This window comes from Vespula vulgaris, chromosome 9 (genome assembly GCF_905475345.1).
Source record: "Vespula vulgaris chromosome 9, iyVesVulg1.1, whole genome shotgun sequence".
Classification (NCBI taxonomy): Eukaryota; Metazoa; Arthropoda; class Insecta; order Hymenoptera; family Vespidae; genus Vespula; species Vespula vulgaris.
Window position 1 is genome coordinate 4,387,501 of NC_066594.1, and position 17,404 is coordinate 4,404,904.

At 34.6% G+C, this 17,404-nt stretch overlaps 1 protein-coding gene and 1 long non-coding RNA gene across 6 annotated transcripts in view; one reads left to right on the plus strand and one right to left on the minus strand.

Annotated features, from left to right (window-relative positions):
- The window catches only part of LOC127066461 (uncharacterized), an 11,289-nt gene extending 1,527 nt beyond the window's left edge, over positions 1-9,762 (plus strand). The window contains exons 2-4 of one of the 2 annotated variants that reach the window (XR_007782403.1): positions 6,726-6,939; positions 7,018-7,134; positions 7,217-9,762. This is a non-coding gene — a long non-coding RNA (uncharacterized LOC127066461). Of the gene's footprint in view, positions 1-1,216; positions 4,803-6,725; positions 6,940-7,017; positions 7,135-7,216 lie in introns of those variants that run through there. The other variant, XR_007782404.1, reaches the window with a different exon arrangement.
- The window catches only part of LOC127066456 (nephrin-like), a 268,358-nt gene that overhangs the window by 109,834 nt on the left and 141,120 nt on the right, over positions 1-17,404 (minus strand). The window lies entirely within an intron of this gene.

Consider the following 17,404-nt stretch of genomic DNA (forward strand, 5'->3'; position numbering starts at 1 on the left):
TTGAAATGTAATCCGACTAACGATATAACGTATTCTCAATTTTGTATAAAGACCAGTTTGAATTCTATCTTTTTCCTTTCAAGTTTCGAGAAATTTTCAACTTTTTTTCGTAAAACTATTTTCATAAACTTTAGCAAGTTGGTAAAACGTTTCTTTAATTCTCGAGACTTTGCTCGGAAAAAGATTGTCCCGGCTGAATTTTTATTACCGAGAGAGTCCTCCTTTAATATCGCTATATCGGGCTCTTTTCGTAATACGATAAAAGAAAAGGCTAGCTGTGCGGAAGCGAAAGACGGAGCGATGAAATAACGAATTATCCGAGCGAAAAGCTGTCGCTGTCGATGGAGTTGGTATCTCTATCTACGCCCAATAGGGGAGATCGTTAAGCAAGGGTAGTAAAAAGCCGAATGACGCGAGACAATCGAAAGAATCCATTCGCTGTTCATTTAATGACGATACTGAAATATAAGTCTTTCTATCGCTAGCTGGCGTACCGAACGAAAACGTATACACTATGCGGCTATCTACGGATATCGGTTTATGTGCTAAGATTATTATAGTCAACTGAAAATTCGTCCATTTGTGCGTGCCTGTTTATGATCGATCTTTTTAAACCTACATTTTTTTTCCTAATAAAGAATGACATCACCAGGACCAAACGACCGCCATCAATAACGCACGTATAAGATCAGCAATTCTCGAATCTTTATTTTTCGTAATTTTTTTTTTTTTATGCCATCGGAAATCGTGCTCTCGGTTACATAGAAGCAATAAACGATGATTTCGAGTCGAGTTAAATTCTTCGATATTACGAATATGAATTGAAACTACGGAATCGTTACGAACAACGCGTTTAATATTCTACGATGTTGTCAAAATTACGACCGTCTAGCTTAATGATTCGCATATGCGAGCAAGATGAAGATTCGACCAATCTCTTTCTCGACCATAGCATGCAACCGTTAAAAAGCAATTCCCCTCCGATATGAAGAAGGATTCGTGCAAGGATTGGCACGAGGCCCAAATCCGCTGCCTCGGGCCCGATTTTATGACACCGCTCCTTTCATTCGTACTCGTTGAATGAGTACGGATGGATTAGGAGACAACGACAATTTTTACTATCACCTAGGAACTCGTAAAGATTCTCAATTCGGTGTTGCCACGAACAACGGCTAGCGTATTATTCGATTTTCTAACCGTGCTGGTTTCCGCATAGGTAATTAACGTTCCCGCAATTACGACTGTGTACCACCAATTTGGAACCATCTCCAACGTAAATGGCGTTAATTGCGCTACAAAGTTTCGTTCTTCAACAGGCTAAAAGAGCATGTAGAGTGTTTCTTGTGTATGTGAGTTGTTAATAATTAAGATATTGTAACTAGTTCATTCATAAATTTCTACAGTTCAAGAATCAAAGCGAAAGTAAAGGATAAATGCATAATGCATCTTTAAAATAATTTGCTCTTGTTTATGATGCCATCATTTCAATAATTATACAAATATAATGTAATCATACAAAACTTCATATACATTTTGCGTTTTCCACAAGAATAATAGAATGTTCGATAGTTGCTAAAATAAAACTGGTCGCTCCGATTCGATTCACCATCGAAAAGCTCGTAAATATTTATGAAATTATCGTACGGGTAAATCAGTTTCGAGGATTTGAATCTTTAACGAAAGGATGAATTTACATGAGTACTCTTCTAAAAATAGTAATTTTTTATCGTGTTATCATCGCTCTTAATAGGTTCGTTATATCGACAGTAATAGCTCCTTCGTGTATCGAAAAGCATCGGTCTGACCGAAATAATAACGCGGGCGACGGTGGGTAGTTCTTTTGTAGGCCTTGGCGTGCAAGAAGACGGTAAATAGTTAGAAAGGTGCAAAACTGAGCGCGTTCCTAGTGGCCCAGGGTATTCGGCCGTGCAAGGTTTTAAATAAAGCGATAAATTTTGAGGGAGCAGAGGGCGCACGGTCCTTAAGTAAAATCTCCGTTGAACTAGAAGGGAAGATTTATAGGATGTTTAAATCGGTAAATAGTTTCGTGCTGGGTAATCCTTTTTGTAAGAGGATACGCGTTTAATAAAAAAAGAAAAAAAATGAACGAAAAAGCAAAAAACGAAGGAAAGAAAAAAAAGAACCAACAATTTTTAGATGCTTAGAGTACGTTCGACACCAAACGTTATCTCCTTTAATACTCGCTCCAACGAAACTTGGAAGTACGCTTTCGTATTATTTGTTAAAACGATCTCGGGCAATTCGCGAGAACTTGGTCCATTTGCAAAAAGTTGAAGCTCTTTTCTCTTCTTCTCCTTTCTTTCTCCTTCTTACCTTTACTTTCCACTCCTCAGCTTTATTCGCCTTCTCGGTCGTTGTTCTGGAATATCGTTAGGAACTTCACGCGTTCTTATCTAACGTTACTTATGGCGATTTTAAAAACTTAAAGTCGCCTTGATCAGTCGTTGAATATATTATGGCCGAACTCTTTCTCTTCCTCTCTCTCTCTCTCTCTCTTCTCAATACGAAATATTTTTCTAATCATTCGACCTTTCCTTTTATATGTATGCATACTTCTAGCAAAAAATATATCTGTAATTATATCTGACATTGTCTTAAATTATTTATTTCTTTTACTTTCTTTTACCTTCGACAAAAAAAAAATTATAATAATTTCTGATATCATTACCGATATTTCACTTTACTTAGATGTAGTTCATTGTTACGGTTAATCGGTTGATAACGAATTTATGCACAACCGTTCACAGCTTGCGGCGTTCGTTATTATGAAACACGTAGGGTATTGTGTTGAAAGCAAGAGGATCGTTAGTTCCTTTAAAGTTGTATACCAGACGTTGACACAGGAAAGATTAATGTATCGAACGATGGAGGACAATTTTCTGAAGACCGATAAAGACCAAAGGAAAAAGACAGCTTCCTGTTCGTGTCGACTGTCTTATTAAGTTGTCGGTAAAATTGGATTAGTAGATTTATCGATTTGCTCGTTAACTATTATACGTTTATAACATCTCTTTGTGCATATATATGTGTATGGATGTATAACATATTTTTTTTACAAACGCAATACTCATACTTTGATTTTAACGATTTGATTAACATTAAATCAATTTTAATACAATGTATTATAAATTCGTCGTGTCTCTTAATGTAACATTCTTTAAATATAGGAGTATTTGCAATTAAGAAAATAAATAAACAGTTTCGAAAACTCTGTTAACAAGTTTTCGGTATAGTTTGTAACTACTTTAAAAACGAAAGAAATGTTTAACATATTCCTTATTCCGATAAATACTAATTTGATTTAGCCGAGTATATTTATTTACTTGAATTCTCATATCCATATTTTTTGTACAACTTCTTTTGTTTGTCTTTCATAAAGCAGTAATTTCTTGATTCGCTTTAAGAGGTAAAGATAAGGGACTTCCTCGCCTCAACTTTTTCTTTCGTTTAACAAGACTACGTTTACTTTCTTAGACGATGCTACCTGTCGGGACTTTGATTTACGGGATAGCTAACGATACCATGGTCGTAAAGGTCGTAACGTTCTAAAGATGTAGATAGACCGCACGAAATAACCATCTACAAAAGTCCGAGCCACAGAGCGGATAGTCGTTAATTACTCGAGTCCGTCGATAAAGCGTTATCACCCAATGGCACACCAAGCGACGACGAACAAACATGGCTCGATATCTAAAATAATAATTATACCTATTCTAAAATAAGCTTATTGAATTATTTCTAATTTGATAGTTTTTATCGAACGATCAATAATGCATTATCATGGATCATATATTTTTACGCGATGAATAATTCGTCTGGGTTGCGTGTGCATGCGTGCGTATGTAGTATAATGAACTCAAGTAGCAATTAACTCCGTAATTGATTTCACCGTGCATAATTATTTGGCTATTTTAATTATTCAATCTGTTATGGTAACGCAAGACTTAAAAAATAAGCAAAAAATTTGATAGCTTATCAAATAGTTACTACGAGATACGCTTCGTTCTATCGAGTTTCATCTATATAATCTCATTCGTGTCAGTCCCTCTTTACAAATTCATATTTTTTTTATTTCTTCCATTTTTGATCATGATGCATGTTTTTTAATTAATAAGTTACTTTTTAGAGATAGGTAAAGAAAGATGTCCGTTATTATCATCGTAAAGACAAAATAACTACTTAATTTTCTTTAGTGCTTCCGACCATTATAATCTCGCACATTCGCTCCAATGAAAAGGTACACGCAGAAACATACGGATATATACACTTTAAAAAAAAACCTGACGTTAGTAGGAACATGGCCTTGCGGAAGAGTAAATTAAAACGCTCGCGGCTTTGGCTGCCGTAGACGTTCCGTCGTTTATACACAGCTGTACGCGAATGCGTCTGTCTTTTTGTACGAAATAGTTGTGTACGTGTGCATGCATGTCAAGTTTGCGAGCGACTTCCAAAAAGCTCTACTCGGTCAGAAACGAAGAAACGGGGACTCGTTTGAGCAAAATATTAAATCGCCACGAAAATATGTCTTCTTTTCTATTTCGAGCTTTATTTTAGATATCCAATGTTTATATAAAACGATATTCAAATTCATAAAATTTTCGTATAACGTTATAAATGATAATAATTCTGTATTATTATATAATATTTCAGCATCCTACTTAGAAAACTCTAATATTTTATTCCCTTTATCGTAGATTGATAAATGTATCTTAAACAAATACGTGTCTATCTTTAACTATATATCCATATACAATAGATATGTATATATGCATACGCATATGTATGTACCTACCTAAATTCCATAGAATTGTTCCTTGAAATTTTCGAAAACTGGAGATATGTGAATTCGTTGAAATGACCTATTAAAGCTTAACGGAGGAACCTATTCCCTTGAATCAGAATCGGAAGATGTAACTTATTTCAAAGCGTAAAGCTGGAAGGCTTTAGCTGCCCGTTACAATAATTGGATTTGTATGTGAATTACGTGCTGTTATAACCTTCTCGTTTTGCGCTTTGTATTTTCAAATAATATTCCTTTTGGAATTTCACTTTAAAATCATAATCCCAAAATTTCTCAACTAAATAAAGAATAGATATTTTAGTTTATAGACATATCATGACGGAATTATTTATTAATACGACATATCTTGGATATATAATTACATTAAATAAATATATTAATAAAATATTAATAAACGCTTAAATATTTATATTCCATTGAATAGGTATATTTGTGAAACTAATGATGATAATTAATAATTGCGGTAAGTAGGTAATTAATAACAGAGCGATAGGCTTATATAAAATGTAGATATATATATATATATATATATATATATATAAACAAATTCTTTTGTAAATAATAAAAGTTATCAAAGCCTTCCGATCGCTAATATCGATTGAAAACACAATTTTTATAAAACTATATTTTATAATAAGTTATTTTTGCTAACGACAGATTTTGCTTAGTGACAGATCTACCGTTAATTCACGCGTTTTTGTAAACGCACTTGTTCATTTGAAAAGTAGAACAGCAGAATAATCGGGCAATTAGCGAAATTGGATTTTCGCGCGCGACGAGAACGGAGTGAAATATTTTTCTCGCATTTATTTAAATATCAGCCGACGAATGTAATTAATATAACGATTTGTATGATGCAATTAAATACTTTAAATACTGTGATTTAATCCACAGTGATTTGAGAAACGATGCAAAACGATTTCGTAAAAGATAATCGCAGTTTCTTTTTGTAAATTTTTTTTATCATATAATCGTTTTGATTTATTGTTCAATGTATTAACAATAATAACATGGTATATCAAATATTAAGGAATTATAGGCATGCATTGAGTATCGATTTCGAACGTATTAACGCGGCTAGCTCCATCTCCATTTAATTACCACTTAAAGCCGTATAAATAGCGCTTCTATAGCGATACATCATATCGAATGCACCTGCTCTCTGCTCGGTCTGCGTGTACATGCAAGATCATGATTTTTCACTAACGAGAGTTCTTTGAGTTCGCCTGTCCCTCGATATCTTTCAAAAGCGTGTCGCTTTGAAGCCTACAGTTACCATCTGATGACCACTGGATTCTTTATTGCTCCCTTTCGCGTTTATTATTTAAAAGGATCTTGCCTAAAAGGACCACGTGCATTACGTATATTCTTCATATATATATATATATATATATATATATATATATATATATATGTATGTATGTATGTATGTATGTATATATAATTAGAACTTTTATTAATTACATTCATTTTTCTTTTTTATTCATGTATTTTATCTCGACATTATTATTCCATTAGCGAATATCGAACATTATATTATAATATTGAGTTGTAAATGTCAATGTAAAAAAATACTGGATAAAGTTCTATTTATTTATATAGATATAAAATTTCAATATTTTTTTCTTGATCAATAAGTACAAATATACGTCTATGATATGATTTTATAATGTACGGTATATATTTTGCAGGAATATATTCACTTTGAAATATTGAAATTAATCAAACTTAGTGAGATGAATGAAAACGTATAAAAATGTAATATACATATTAGTTTAGAACTTTGATGTTTCCTGTATATTCGAAATTCTAGATAAATTTGTTTGGTGCATTTTGCGCCAGTATTTGATCGATATTAAATATTTGTAATAAATTATATATCAACCAATGAGTGGCTATTTAGTGAGGTCCTACTTTCAACGGTGAACAAACAGTCGCAACGATCTATTTTATATTATACTCGGACGATTTAATGGGAAAGAAGTATGCGCACTATACTATTATATATAATGTCGTTTTCTTGTACGAAGTACGCGCGTACAATAAAATTTGGACGGACGAGATGAAAGGCGTGACGAGGTTGGGAACGGGAGAAGGGAGAGAATAATTTCAAAATGGTAAGCGAACCTGCCGGCGTATAGTTTAACGACGCGTCTGCGAGCGCGATACTAATGATAATTTTCTCTGAATTCCAGCAGGTAATATACCTACTATAATAGCGAACGTAATATAGTCTTGTCAGACTACAAAGAGAAACAGATCAAGAATAAAGGGGACGGACAAGGTGTGTGGCCGACAAAAAGACAGAAATGGTTCGTTCATTGCTCTATTATTACATCACAAAATTCAATTTGTTCGTACAAGCGAATATCAGTTTGAATTAATTTTGTATAGGTATTAGATTCATGTTTGATTAACTTGGCTCTTCGTGAAATTGACCGATAGATTAGAGATTGATGTATGAAATGATTGACTGTTTCTCTTTAAACGTGTTTATCAAACAATAATCACGTCGAATTATGACCGTTCTGAGTCGTATCATCTATCGGTCATTCTGTTGTGTTATATTGTGCGTACGTCAGAAATGTAATTGCGACTTCTTTATCGAATTGCAAAGAGGAAGAAAAGTGTGAGCTTGAGAAGGAAAAAAAATATAAACGACAAGTAGTTGCATCAGAGCAAGAGAGAGCAAGGGAGAGAGAGAAAGAGAGAGAAAACGCTAATTACTATCTGTTGGATGGTTCGTTTCAATAGAGTTCATTAACGATGGTAGAAGCTCAATGTCCATCCATAGTTCAACACCAAAGATCTCCAGAAAGATAGAGAGAGAGAGAGAGAGAGAGAGAGAGAGAGAAAGGAAGAGATAAAGTAAAACGACCAAAATCAGAGGCGACTAACGGGTAAAAAAAGGGCCAGAATGGAAAACGGACCGAGAGCGCTTCAATAGTTAGTTCGCTTTGCGAGTATCCCTTTGCACATAAAAATATTCAAGCTTTTCTATGATCAACATGTCGCAATACTTTTCCTTTGGTGCTCTATCTTCATCGATAGTGATTTTCAAATAATCGAATGCACCTAGATAACTATTCAAAGATATAGTTAGGAAAAACATAGAAATTTTTTATGTTCTTGAAAATATGCAAATATAAGAAGAAATGGACAGCAGAAAAAGGCAACGATGCGAAGAACTTAGGGCTCATAAATTTTCTAGGTAAGAGGGAGAACGCGTCTGAGAGTTTTCGCATCCGCGTGCTATTCTTCCTTCTATGTGTAGAAACATGCCTACGCAATGGGACGAAGGTAGCTCAATGAATTATTAAAAAGGGCTCGCAACGTAGTTCCTCGAACGCAAAGCACTCCCTTTCTTTTCACGTTTACACGCGTCATCGTGTTTTATTCCGATGATACTTGCTTCGAGGAAGACACCCTTCGATCAACAACCAGCCCTTACTAGAGTTTCTCTCTTATTCTTATTCCGATGACACCTTTGATTACGTTCGAGTGATCTATGCTCGAGTTAAAATTGTTTGTAATTAACGTATATCATATTTTTTTATTACAATATTATTATTGAGAAATAAAATCTATATCAAGTTTTGCACAATACGTGATGTGTTTGATTAATCGAGATATTTCTATCGAATGATGTAAATATATCTAACGATCTCGTTACTGTATTTTACAATCGAAAGGAAGGTTTGTTTTACTAATTGTAAAATGAATTTTATTAATTGATTTTTGTAAAGATTTCCGTGTATTAGAGGGTGGTATGTTTCGGCCAATAATGTGAGCTTGATTTTATATAAGTTGATTCATAAAATTATCCTTCATCTTTCTTACAGATTTCAACAAGAATACTATAAAAACCGATTGTTTTTTTATTTTATATTTCATCGAGTGTAAATTATTTATAATAGATCATTATATCGGATCATCATAATTTCGCTAAATTAATTCATCTTGAAACCGGTATAAATCATAGAAAGCAATATTTATTTGTTTCTACAAATTCTTTTTCTATACTTAAAGCCAATATCAATGTTTTGAGATGGTTTCTATATAGACGAGAAAAAAAATATATTTCAATCGGGTATAACTTTCTCAAAGAAAGAACCACTTGTCTAGTCGAGTAACATTGCCAAACTTTTCTACGAAGTTCGTTCATCTATCGTATGCATTCTTTGCTCGGTATTCGTAAGTAACTTGCGTGGGAACATTGGAAGGCTTTTTCAGTTCCACGGAGGATCTCAATAGAGAGAAAGAACGAGAAGAAGAGAAAAATAAAGAAAACAAAAGAGAAAAGTGCAAAGACAAAATACAGGTGTTATTCTGAAAGAACGTTTTACCTGGAAATCGAGAAGTACTATTGTTCGAACGACTTCGAAGGATAACTATAAGTTAATGATAACTAATATTATGTACTAATAATCTGTCAAATTAGTTATTAATAACAAATTGATTAAAATAAAGCAGACGTTTGTGATTTATTTTCTGGAGCTAATTTAATATTTTATTTCGATAATTTCTTACGTGTAAGGATTTATATGTTCATACATTTATACATTCAAACTACGTAGTACAGAAGAAAAGGCGACTAATGTATACCAGATGAATGGAGAGTGTAAGAGAAAGAGAGAAAGGAATAGAAAGAGAGAGAGAGAGAAAGAGAAGAAAGGTATAAAACTTTATTCGAAAATGCTGGCGTACACGGTTCACTTGGCAATGGCAAAGGTATGCTATCATAGAGAGTACCAAAGTCACCTACGATTTAAAACTTTTCTCTAGTACGGCAAAGCATTAAGTGGTCGTATTAGTAGGAATGGTCGTTCTTGTCAGACATATAGTATGTATAATTGTCTGAAAGTAATAACTCATTCTTTCGTAAGTTTGAAATTTTAATGAACGCGGCTACGTTTAAATATTACCTTTTAAATATTTTTTTCTAATATCTCCGCCATTTCTTTCCGCATTCTATGCTTATTCTGTTTTTTTTTTTCTTTACTTTCTTCTGTTTCCTTTTTTAAGCGATACCGTGGAATCTCTTCTTTCTTTATGAAAGCAGAAATTTATGTCAGAGTTTGACAAGGAAACGTCGCATTTATTTTTTTATCATTTTTCCACGCGTCGTCTATTTCCGTTAAAATTAAACGCGAATGTAATTTGATAATCAGTAAAAATATATTAAATGCCGTTTAAAAAGTTAAATCACAAAGGCGATTCTCAAGCGATGAGAACGGATTGACTAATTGTAAGTAGATACAAATACGCAGGTAATATACGTCACGAAATACTTTAAAGGCGGCTGATCGTTACCGGTGGAACAACGGACCCATAAATGTCCCAAATGCCATAATTTACTGCTTTATTCCGTGCACAAGAGTATTAAGTTACGTCAGGAAGGAGAAGTAGCGTTCGAGATTTCATGACCTGCAAGAAAGTATTCGAGTAAATAAATATCGAACGAACGCATTTTACCGGACACGTACTTCGTATACGACGGTCTCTTTGCTACGAATTTTATCGACTTTCGCGTTTCAACCGTCAGTTTTTCTTCCGCGATTCATTTTATTTTTCATCATAATTAATCTCATATGAAAAAATATGGCAATTTATCGTGAGTGAGAAACGTTAAGAAACTTAGAGAGAATGTAAATATCTATGAAAATTACATAACTTTAATAAAGCGTAATATCGTGTTATACGCGTGATACGGTTTGATCGTAAGGTTGAATCAGTTTTTCTCGTATATCAAAGATTTTCCGATAGTTTTTACTGGAACAGTACCAGCGTAGTCTTTCTTTGCTGGTGTCGACGTATGTAATAACGAACACCTCCAAAGGATTTAATAGAACTTTTTCGAGTATCAGGGAAATATACGATAACATTGTCTAGAGAGAGAGGGGAGGATTCGAGCATGTACAGTGACGATCGGATGATATGAAGAGCCAAGGGAATTTTCATAAAATTAGTTGGCAAGTTAAAACGATATGAGGTCGCTTGCGATGAACGATGCGGCTACGTTAGCCGGTACAAGGCGGGTTCTCTGGCTGCGCCGGTGGTGATAATATTGCGGGAATGGAGGTTGCCGAAAACCGGTGCGAAAATATGAGCCGACTCGGCTCACTAAGTTTCCTGATTAAAACTCTTAATTTCTAATTAAAGGGGACACGTAGACGGAACGTTTATTCGATAGCTTAGACTAGTTATTAAAATTGTCCGAGATGCCGTTGACCTGGACGATAACAGTTTGAAAACGTTGAGGGAATAGTTAACGAAGTTGAATTTCGAAAAAGAAACGTGACTCGAGCTTTCGTGATTGTTCTTTTCTAAAATAACGGACTATTATTGATAGGTACAATATATCACCGAGGGCAGATTTAAAAGGAGACATGAGATTTCGTGGTCAGTACGATAGTAAAGAGAAACAGTGAGAGAGAAAAAGAGGGAAAGAGGGAGAGAGGGAGAAACGATGCGAAACCGAAGCGATACGAAAAATGTATAAAGTGGCGTGGTTTGGTGGGCGGAGGAAACGTGCTACGTGTGCAAAACAGGATCTCGAAGGGGCAGGACGGAAACGATCGCTGTCACGATGAAATCGCATTGACGATGCTACGCCAAGCAGTTGAGGGAAAGGAAAAGAGATCGGGGGTGTGGTGCCAGATATGGGAAACAGAAAGATGATGCCTCGAAGGAACGAAGAGTAACGGACGGACTGTCGAGACATTTTCCCTTCTTTGATAAGATTGATTGCGAAGGTTCTACTATCTTGAAAGATCGTTTGATAATCGTGCTATCATCACGTTTCTACCGCTTTCTGTAACAGCTGTTACGCGAAAACGTAGTTTCCAATATAATTTAACGATCAAATTTATTCTTCTTTTTCAGCCAGAATTAGATTATTGAAGTTACGTAAATACGTGCAAAGGTTTGATTTATTTCTCAAGGGAACAATGAACGTGGTCATTTCTAATGATCGATCCTTATTTTCTTAGATTAAAGTTTACCAGAGATGCTAGTAATTCTCGTTTGTGATAACGATATAAACAGCGTAAAGTTGTGAGAGTACGTGAGTCCTGTAACGGAACGTCTGCTTTTACCTCGGGAAATCGCGATTCAATCTGGGCCTGGAAGTTCTTTTGCCGCGAAAGTAGCAGAAAAATGATTCGCCCTCAGCGAGAGTCGGCCGTTTGAACGAGCTGGCAATTGCTGTATTATATAGCCTCTACTGCTCAAGATTACAGAGCACGCGAGCTTTAAAGCTCCACAATAAAGCTCCTGGTCGTAGGAGGGCTTGAGACCGAGGGCATGTACGACTTCAATGGACGTTTAAGATCCAAAATTATAGAAGTGTGGTAAAAATGTCTTAAATTTGTCGAGTGCTTGAATCTTTCCTCTTACGAGCCCGGATAACTTTGAATTTGTGAGGGAAACATTCTGTTAAATTTGATAGTCGTACTTGATGGAAGAAATTCGTCTGTGATCTCTCTTTATAACAGATAATTTTTTGAAAGAACGAACATTGAAATGTTAAGGGAGTTTTAAATCTTTATATCAACATTCACATCGGAATTTAATCTACATAATTTATATATAAGTTAAAGGCGTTCGTTTTAAAAATTTTCTTTTGAACGAATGAGTCACAGGTTAGAGGAAACACCATCTACGGGTTCTTAACGCTTTCTTTTGTCGGATCGAAGTGTACGAAAGGGGAGGGGGGAGGTAGGAAAGGAGAGGACAGAGAGAAAAGTATCGTGGAGTGCTCTTACGTGAGACAACGAGGTTGACAGAACGCGCGTGCATTTAAGCCGTATGAGAGTGGTGATGAGGAGCGAGAAAGAAAGAGAGAGAGAAAGAGAGAGATGAAGAGGTTAGGTAGCGAAAGAGGGTGACAGAGTGGGTTGGGGGTGGTAGAGATTAACGAGCGCAAGGGATAATTGCCGGGACACGCAAAACGCCAGGGCACTCGGCTCGAACTTCAGAATGAGAAATAAGAAGAAGGAGGTTGAAGGAAGGCGAGAGTTGAGAGGAACGAACGAGCCCGCGAACGTGAGAGGAGGATGGAGAGAGAGAGAGAGAGAAAGAGAGAGGGGAGGGGGAACGTAGCGACGAAGAGAGAAAAGAAAAAAAACGAAGAAAGATCGTTATGCCGTTGAGAACAGTGATGACAACGCCTCGACTTTGAATCTACCGTGTTTTTCAGCCAAGATTCGAGAAGAGCTTTCAGTAGGAAAAAAGGGGGAAAATAAACCTTACAGACAAGCGAAAACGAGAGAGAGAGAGAGAGAGAGAGCGAGCGAATGAAAGGCATTTGATGTCACCCATTCGTCCGTCCACCTGTCCGTCAGTCTGTTGATACTTTGTAAAATTTAAGAAGTTCTTGGATGAGACGACGCGGGGGATGGATACGAAAGATAATGACTGGAATTCATCGTGTACTTGTATTTGCCAACTAGTAATAACCAGCCGTATACGTCCAGATCTGTAAATTAGAGTCGGATGCATTAGAGCTAAAATTTTTTTTAAATTTACAAATTTACTTCTTTTGCTCCTTCAAAAAGTTATTTTTAAAATATTTTTAAAGAAACATTGTAACTATATCTTTTTGACATTTTATTCATTGTTATTCAGAGAGCTTTCTTTTTTCCTTTGTTCCGATCGGAATTGCATTGTCCGTTGTGAGTTCGATTATCTACGCAAAAGCAGACGAAGAAAATTTATGCAAGAGCTGGTACAAGTCCAGGAAGTATAGACGGAGAGATTCGATCGGTAAATAACACGTGCGAGCTTGCGTGCGAGTTTCGCACGTGTATATACACGCGGCCTCGTGAAGATTCGCGCAGACTTTCCCTGTGACAGATTACACACGCATGCGACCATCGTATATTGAAGTATAACGGAACAAGTAGAGCCATCGGCATCGTATATACATGCTTCTCGATGTTTTAAGTTTTATATATGTTTGCACGCGATTCTCTATCTAAAATGAAACGGAAAATCTAGAATTTTAGTCATACATCTGAGTGCATAAAGCTCTATATTATATAACTAATCATAATTTCAAATTAAACCAACGCGGAACGTAACTATTTGTTCTGCTTATTATTTTTACATATTTTAAATTAGTTATCTAGATCAATTTGTCAAGCAAAATTTGTAAAGCAAATGTTTAAATATGAAAAATGTTTTTTGAGCTCGTTTGATGATATTATTAACTACGAGTTAAATAACTTTCAAAAGACTGATCCAATAAAATTTTTGACTTTTTAGTCTAGTTTAAAGTCTTTAAAACTTTCTATATGAAGCGTATCAATTACCGAGAAAAAATAGTTTGTTGTAGCAGTAATAAAGTACAACATATTATAAACTCAAATATCTGTCTCATTTTGTTGTCGTTTGGTATTGTAATGTTTGCGAGAAATGTAAAATTAATATTAAGTGTATAATAAAGGTACGTTCACTCGCACACTAAATTTGAATTAAGTTGAAAAAGATTGTTATATATTTTATATCAAACTCGTCGTTGATTAAAAATAGTCACTTAATAGCCGAAAGATTCTGTAATTAAGACTTCTCTAATTAAGAATTCTTTTCAACTCGACATTCGTTGGTCTATTTTCTCGTTTCCTGCATTTTCCTTTGAAAATAAAATCCTCCGACCAACTTTTTTAAACCGTTTTAATATTACTACTTTAAAAATCGAGAGAAAGAGAGAGAACGAAAGAGAGAAAGAGAGAGAGAGAGAGAAAGGCGGGAGAAGAAGTATAAAATAGGTTGTCTCGAACTCGAATTTATCGATCGATAAGTTCATGACAATAAAATAATCACGCCGTTGTATAATTCTATTTCTTTTGTCTCTTTCCATTTTATTTTTCTTTACGTCATATCGCGAGGGATACGCAACTTGCTCGTTTATGGGCATATTCTCGTGTAGACGACACAAAAATCCAATATTAAAAGTCAGTGCGCTTCATCGAGGTAGCAGAGAATAATGTCGACCAACGAGGAATATGCCGGGAGATATTATGCAACGTATTTTGAGTTCGCCCTCGATTTACCAAGGAAAAGTAGAGTAATTTGTACGCGGTAGACTGTAGAGTTTTTTTCTTCGCCTCTTCCTCTTTTCTTCGTTCTCTCACGTTTGATCTTTCTACTAAAATAAGAACAAAATATATGGAAAGATCCGTAAGAGAAGTTATGAACGTGACAAGAAACTCCGTTCATTTGAAATCCAATTTTTCGTTTAACACGTTAAATGCCGCGTGGGTCCTTAAACCAACCTTAAAAGACCAACGTATTAATGGATTTCTGTTGCATCAGCCGAAGGAATGGATTATTACGGAGACGATCATTCTCCCATGAAATAACTTGGACGCCGATTTTACGGTAGGTAGATTTCTTCTCGAATGAGAGAAGAAGAAGAAGAAGAGAGAAAGAGAGAGAGAGAGAGAGAATGAAAGCACGCTCGTCGATAAAAGAAAAGTTCTTTCTTTCCTCTTTCTTTACCTTGTATTCTTCATCGTTCCTCTCTAACGACAATAAAGTCATTATATTTCTGAATGAAGTAATATCTTCCTCGATAAAAAATCAAATCGATATAGAATAATTCAAATTTATTATAGATTATTAAGAATCGTTTATTAAAAAGTAAAAGAGAGAGAGAGAGAGCGAGAAAGAGAGAAAATTTCTTTGTTTCGGATTTAAAATTTGAATTTTGATAAAATAATTTCTATTTGATTTCAATGTTTTTCTACCGTAAACATTGCATATTATATCGAACTTAAAACCGTGAACTAATAAGATGATTCTCGACTATGAAGGTAAAAAATCGAATAATTAAAGATTATATATACACCGTCGATGTCGATATGAATCGAAATTCTTGATTAAATTTCAAATTAATACGAATGTCGAAGCTTTAAAGTAACATTTAAAAATATGTGAAATATCCAACGATAAATGTCATAAAAAATATAATTACTTATATTAAATTTAGTTTCAATAAAATAACATATTTCTTTTTAATGAAATTCGATTATTCATATCGAAAAATATAAATTCGTTGTCAAGATTTTCATTCAATAATTAGATTTATTTGACGTCCTCGTTATTGCAAAAGTAATGTAATTAAAAAAACGTAATAGTTCGTCATTTTGAGTAGAAAGAAAATTTCAAAAATCTTGATCGAAAGCAATTCATATATATATTACTCTTATATCAGAATATTATTTCTATGTTAATTGATTACCGTAGTAATTATCGTGAGTATAAAATTTTTTACGCTAATATCTGTTTGTTGGGTATTTTTCATAGAACAAATTGTTTATAAAAAAGCTTTTCAATAGAATTTCGGATGGAAAAAATTTTTAATTTAATCTTCAAAATGCGTTCTATCAGACAAAGGAAAGTTCAATCTTATAAATAATACAAGTTTGTCAGAAAGAAAGAGAGAGAGAGAGAGAAAGAAATGAGAAAAAATGTTTTTTTTCTGCCCAAAAGTTATGACATTGCTCCTTCAAAGATTCTATATCCGAATGAAATAAAGTAATCGCCATACTAGAACGGATATCGCGTTACAGATTCACGTATTCCATTTGTATTCATAAAAAGCTGATATATCTAGATATACCGAAAGGATTTGACAAATTCTGTTTCGAATTTGATCAATTTTCTCTTTGAGCTTGCGAAACGGATCATGTCAGTGAACTTCCTTAAAAAAATAAAAAAAGATAGTGATGACATCTTTCCTTCGATTCTATCTACTTTACCATCTACTTTTTTTTCGTTGAATCGAAATACCGGTTCGAATAGCCATCCTACTTAATCCACGATTAAACTCCGCTTCAGGCGTCATTACGCTCGAACCAAAGGACAGTGAGATCCGCCATTGGGATGTCCGTCGGATGGTTCGTCGGGAGGTTCGTCGGATGGTTCGTCGGGTGGTTCGTCGACTGGTTCGTTGGATAGAAGCGCGATCGATTTCCCCTTTAAACTAGACTCTGACTCTTTGGCAATTCACTGACCATCCCAGAACCTTTCGTTTGACTAAATGCCGGCTTTATCACTGTCGCACTGTCGCGTCTGTCTCTGCACCTGATTCTTTCTAATTCCAGTTCTACTTTCTACAACGAATTCCTTACATGACTTCTCTATATTTGACAATTTTCACGCATACTTTATATAATATTCATAGTAGAAATATTCTTCAATTTTACGAATAAAAACAATTAGATTTTTAAGTAATTAATTTGTTTACTCTGTGTCTAATGACGTGTTAACTATCGAAACTTGTTTTCCGATGAAAAACAAGATGCGAATAAAACGGACCTTTCTTTCTGTTTTTATTGCATTTATCGAATGGTTTGTTTTTTGATTTCATACAGAGCTTTTTCCAAAATCATACTTTTACAACTTTAGATTTGTAAAAGCGAGTTAAAGTACCTTTAATGCCAATGAAAAAGTTTTAACTTTGCGAAACATGGAAAAAGCTCAAAACCAAATCAATATATAGAGAAAAAGTCCATTTGAATGCATGAAAAATCACGAAATTTTCCTAATGAGCGTCTAAAAACGAATTCGCGATTA